The following is a 5,811-nucleotide window of genomic DNA, read 5'->3' as shown; positions in this document are numbered from 1 at the left end:
TGCCTTGGCTCTGTTTTTTGTTTTTATTATTTATTGGTATCAGAATCCTTTCTTTCCTACAATCTTCTGTGCAAAATTGATAACTTGCAACTGCGAATCTTCCTCCATGTTTTCATTAAGTATTTGAAGTGAATGACAAAAAGCAGTGCTGACAACCCTGTGAAAAGACAGTCCTTTGTCTTTTTCCTGGAGCTGGTAACCCTTTACTACTCTTTCAGTTCAGTTCCCTTCTTATGACACTTGCATTCCTGGAACTGTGTCATTAAGCACTTTGTTAGAAATCGAACTGTTTGCTTCCATATTTACAGCTATTTCAATATGCTTTAGTAGGGAAAAGTGAAATATGTACCTCTTAGGCAGTGTAAGCAGAGTGCAAAGGGGGGGTTTTGTGTATGTGTTCATTTATAAGATGCAGTACTCTCCAACCACCTTCACAAATAGCCTCACATTTTATTCTTACAATTATCTCCGGGGTTCTAATCCTCATTAGATGGAGAAATTGAAGCTTAGATTCGTAACCTGCTTAAGATCACAGTTGAGGACACAACTTGGGAGAATAGTAGGTCTGCTGGCTGAAGCCTAGGCATGTTTATATGTATCATGCTAGCAGCCTTTTCCCATCTTGGGTGCTATATAGAGGGAATAAGTAAGTTATGTTGAGAATTCCACTAGTATTTAAATTTAGCTGACTACTGAGATGATGAGGTGTGCTGCAAAGGTTCTCCAACCAGACTGCACATCAGAGTCCCTTGGGAACTTAAAAACGAAATCTCAGTGCCCAGGTCACACCCAGATCAAGTAAATAAAAACTTTTGGGGGTGGCATCTGTACTTTGCACAGCTCCCAGGCGATTCTCATGTGCAGCCAAGTCGGAGAAGCACTGATCTGGATTTTTGCTGCTCAGAATGTCTATTGATCAGCAGTACTGACATCCCCTAGGACAGTGGTTCTCAACCTTCCTAATGACGCGACCTTTTAATACAGTTCCTCATGTTGTGGTGACCCCCAATTTCATCGTTACAAATTGAACATAATTTAAGCATAGTGATTAATCACAAAACAATATGTAATTATATATGTGTTTTCCGATGGTCTTAGGCGACCCCTGTGAAAGGGTCGTTTGACCCCGAAAGGGGTCGCGACCCACAGGTTGAGAACCGCTAACTTAGGAGCTTATTTAAAAAAGAGGACTCAAGCCCCATCCCAGACCCTTCTGAAGCAGAATCTGTATTTTAACATGGTCACTAGGTAATTTATGTGCATATTAAAGTTTGAGAAGCACTGATAGAGAGCAGTTCTCAAATTTTGGTGTATCTCAATTACTTGGGAACTTAATAAAAAGCTTCGGCTTCTATGTTTATTAACTCTCCATGTAACTTTGATACACAACAGAGTTGGAGAACAGCTTTAGATCAGGATTGGCAATTTTTTTTGAATTGCACATTTTATTTTATTTTTCTTTATTGATTAAGATATTACATATGTGTCCTTATCCCCCCTCCCCCCCATACCCCCCGACCCCACCCACCTGCTCATGCCCTCACCCCCCTGATGTCTGTATCCATTGGTTATGCTTATATGCATGCATACAGGTCCTTTGGTTGATCTCTCCCCCTTACCCCCACCCTCCCCTACCTTCCTTCTGAGGTTTGACGGTCTGATCATTTGCTTCTCTGTCTCTGGATCTGTTTTTGTCCATCCGTTTATGTTCATTATATTCTACAAATGAGTGAGATCATGTGATAATTCTCTTTCTCTGACTGACTTATTTTGCTTAGCATAATGCTCTCCAGCTCCATCCACGCTGTTGCAAATGGTAGGCTTTCCTTCCTTTTTTACAGCAGCGTAGTATTCCATTGTGTAGATGTATCACAGTTTTTTAATTCACTCATCTGTTGATGGGCACTAAGGCTGTGTCTAAATCTTAGCTATTGTAAATTGTGCTGCTATGAAAAGGGGTACATATATCCTTTCTGATTGGTGTTTCTAGTTTCTTGGGATATATTCCTAGAAGTGGGATCACTGGGTCAAATGGGAGTTCCACTTTTAATTTTTTGAGGAAACTCCAAACTGTTCTCCACAGTGGCTGCACCAGTCTTCATTCCCACCAGCAGTACATAGGGGTTCCTTTTTCTCCGCATCTTCGCCAGCACTTGTCGTTTGTTGATTTGTTGATGATAGCCATTCTGACAGGTGTGAGATGGTATCCCATTGTCGTTTTTATTTGCATCTCTCGGATAATTAGTGAATTTGAGCATGTTTTCGTATTTCTCTTGGCCTTCTTCATGTCCTCTTTCGAAAAGTATCTATTTAGGTCCGTTGCCCATTTTTTTTGATTGGGTTGTTTATCTTCCTTTTGTTAAGTTATATGAGTAGTTGTTGGCAGGTTTTTCTTAAATATACGGGCAGGGTTATATTTCAGTAAACTATTTACAAAAACAGGCTGTTGGTCAGTGAGCCATGGTTTGCCATTCTCAGGGATACTAGTTCACTGAAATTCTGACTAGTCAATTTAATTTGCTTTAAAACTTTTATATACAGATATCCTATAACTTTATTAAGAGGCTTCTGTATTATTTTTAGTTGATTGATTAAACAGAAGAAATACATGGGGAAGATGCTATATTCCCATTTACTGGATTAGCTCTTGTCTCTGGTGATTTATGCAAGCCAGTTATCATCAATCAACCGGAAGCATTTGTCTTTGGTGTGTGTTTTCATCATTTGCAATAGTGTTGGTGGTAGCGAGAAAGACCCCAGGTGCTAGCCCAGTGGGGTCAGACTAGACCTGGTTTCAGCAACCTTGGTACTGGAGTTCTCGCTAGGAAAGAATTCAGTATCAAGACTCAAACTGTAAGAGAATGTTTATTTAGAAGGTCACAGAGGTAGAAGTGAGCGGTAGAAGAAATGGACTCAGGAAACAAGTTACAGAGGCCAAAAAAAAAAAAAAAAAAGTCCTTGGAGTTTAGGAGAGAGGAAGGTGAAGGTAGGTAATGAGCCTGGGGGAGTAAGAGAGAAGGGAAAGGCTCAGGTGTGCTCCCAGGAGGGAGAACAGGCTGGGTCTTCCTTCCTAAGGACTTTTGAGGAGTGATCCCAGGAGAGGATCCCAGTTCATCAGCTTTTCAAGTGTGTCCTTTTAGGGACATTTTTGGAGCCAGGGCAGGGGGTCAATTAGTCAATATAGCTGGTCCTGAGGTCACCCTTGGTGTCACTTGTGTGGTTTTGTTGTTTTTCTGGGCCTGGAGCTGAAACACAACTGAGGCCTGGATGTTATCTCTAGGGAGGAAAGGGCATCCTGGAGATGAGGTCCCACCTTACAGTTGTCCATTGCTAGGTACCCTGGGGCTTTCTGCCTTGTTGACCTGTACTCCGCCCATCGTCCTTGCCCTGCTCATGTCTATTTAACTGCCTACCATATTAGGACAAAAGCTTCAGACTGCTTTTGGAATCTTGAGTTTAAATTTAGTTAAAAGCTCATTACCAGTGATTTTTTTTTTTTTAGGCTTCTATTGACTTAGTGGTTCTCAACTCGATATACAGAAGAATTAGCTATGGAACTATTCCTTCAAGCTTAAAAAAGTGCATTAGTCCCCCCTCCCCCCTCCCCTCACATTCTTAGGTGTTTTCTTTTAACTGAAGTAGCTAAAGACATGGTAGATGAGAAGCACTGAGCCAGGGTGGGTAATTTGTTCACTAGATGCCTCTTCCTGTCTTTGGGCCTTTCTCAATACCCAATGGCTGTATTCTAATGATGCCTCTCCATTGGCCTTCCACATGAGTGCTCAATGCAGCATGTTGAGCAAGCAGATTTTGAGTACAACGGGATAGAGAGCTATATCCTAGCATTTCCTGTTGCCTCTAGCTCAACACCTTTTTGGGTGTTTATTTTTATTTTCTGTGCTTTTTTGTGGAGCCGGAAGCCATTGCCACAAGCACTGTACATAGTCTGCTCCCTGCCATTCTTTGCAGTGGCGGAAGCTCAGCCCTGAGCACCTCCTGCCCACACATTTCCTGTCTCCTCTATCATGTGGAAACCATCTCTTGTGTTTTCTTCTCTTAGCAGCCTATACCTTTGGCCTCTGATCACATCTTTTCATCTTGTGTTTCAAAACACTTTTTTAGTCATAGTTGGTTTTGGGGGTCCAGCAAGCTAGCACTGGCCGGTTACTAGAGACTGGGGAACTTGTATACAAACTCAGTGTGACTCTACTGTCCTCCCTTCTTTAAAAAAAAATAAAATTTTTTTTATTGATTTCAGAGAGGAAGGGAGAGAGAAAGAGAGAAAGAGAGAGAGAGAGAGAGAGAGAAACATCAACAATGAGAGAGAATTATTGACCAGCTGCATCCTGCATGCTCCACACTGTGGATCGAGCCCGCAACCCAGGCATGAGTCCTGACTGGGAATCAAACCATGACTTTCTGGTTCATAGCTCAATGCTCAACCACTGAGCCACACAGGCTGGACTGTCCTCCCTTCTTGGCTTGCAGGTCTGGGCCTCTAAACTAATATCTCAGTGCTATGTAACTTTCTAACTACATTTCATTTAAAAAAAATGTAACAAATATAGAAAATGGTTTTTTCCTGTGGGGGAAAACAACACTTTCCTGAACAGGCATCTTAGATGAGGGAATGAGAATGAGAATAGAGGAGGAGAAAGCTTATGAAGAACTAAATAAAAGAATATTTCACTCGCTTACACTGAATTAATAGATGGGCCCAAGCTTATGCAAAACTTACGTCAATGCAATGGAAAAGGGGTATATTTTTAAGCCACCAGAGAGGCATCCTGGTGTTGCAGAATGTACTTGCTTGATCTGAAGGTGTTGATTCAAGGACCTGTTCTGCTACTTACTTTGTTTTTGGACCTTTTGTCTCAAATTTTGCAAATAATTAGGCACCTAAGCACTATGCTGCATAGTGCACAGAATAATATAAAAGGTAAGACAGCCTTTGCTGTCCCGGGTGAGTGCTAACATTGACCATCTACCACGTCTGACATGGTATTAAGCATCCTCCTGTTATTTATGTTTCCCTATAACTCCATGAAGTAGGGTGGTGGTATTCTCCATTTTTTAAAAAAATATATTTTATTGATTTTTTTACAGAGAGGAAGGGAGAGGGATAGAGAGTTAGAAACATCGATGAGGGAGAAACACCGATCAGCTGCCTCCTGCACACTCCCCACTGGGGATGTGCCGGCAACCAAGGTACATGCCCTTGACCAGAATTGAACCTGGGACCCTTGAGTCCGCAGACCGACAGCTCTATCCACTGAGCCAAACCGATTAGGGCAGTATTCTCCAGTTTTTGATGAGGAAATAGAAACTCAGTTTGTAGTTGTTAGGGTTTGAGTCTTATTTCCTCCGGATTCCAAAGCATTTGGATTAGGCTTTGGAGGAGATAAAAGTAAAAAGCAAGGGGATAATGATACTTCACACAGTTGTCCCAACAAAATTTAAGGTAAAGTACCTTGTTAATGTAGCTGCTGTACAATCAGTCCTCTCCTAGCATCATCAGAAATGCTGAGAACTGTTCCAGACGTCTTATTTTTCTCCCTCAGCAGCACATCCAGTTTTACTGGCTGTCAGCTGGAGGACTGCGGTGGCCAATGGCAGGCCTTCCTTTTTCCTGGAGGAGAGAGACCTCTCTAGGAGCTCCCATTAGGATCTACTATTCAGGTCTGCTCTGCCTTATTAAATCCCTGGGATGAACAATTTTGTTATTAAGTTTTTATTAATGAGATGTTCACACATGTCAAGAGAAGAGTAAAATAAACTCCTATATACCCAACACTCAGCTTTAACAATTAT

The sequence above is a fragment of the Myotis yumanensis genome, unplaced genomic scaffold (assembly GCF_028538775.1).
Source record: "Myotis yumanensis isolate MYYU_CA2020_CCGP unplaced genomic scaffold, mMyoYum1.0.hap1 SCAF_1, whole genome shotgun sequence".
In the NCBI taxonomy this organism is placed as follows: Eukaryota; Metazoa; Chordata; class Mammalia; order Chiroptera; family Vespertilionidae; genus Myotis; species Myotis yumanensis.
This window is presented reverse-complemented; position numbering follows the sequence as displayed.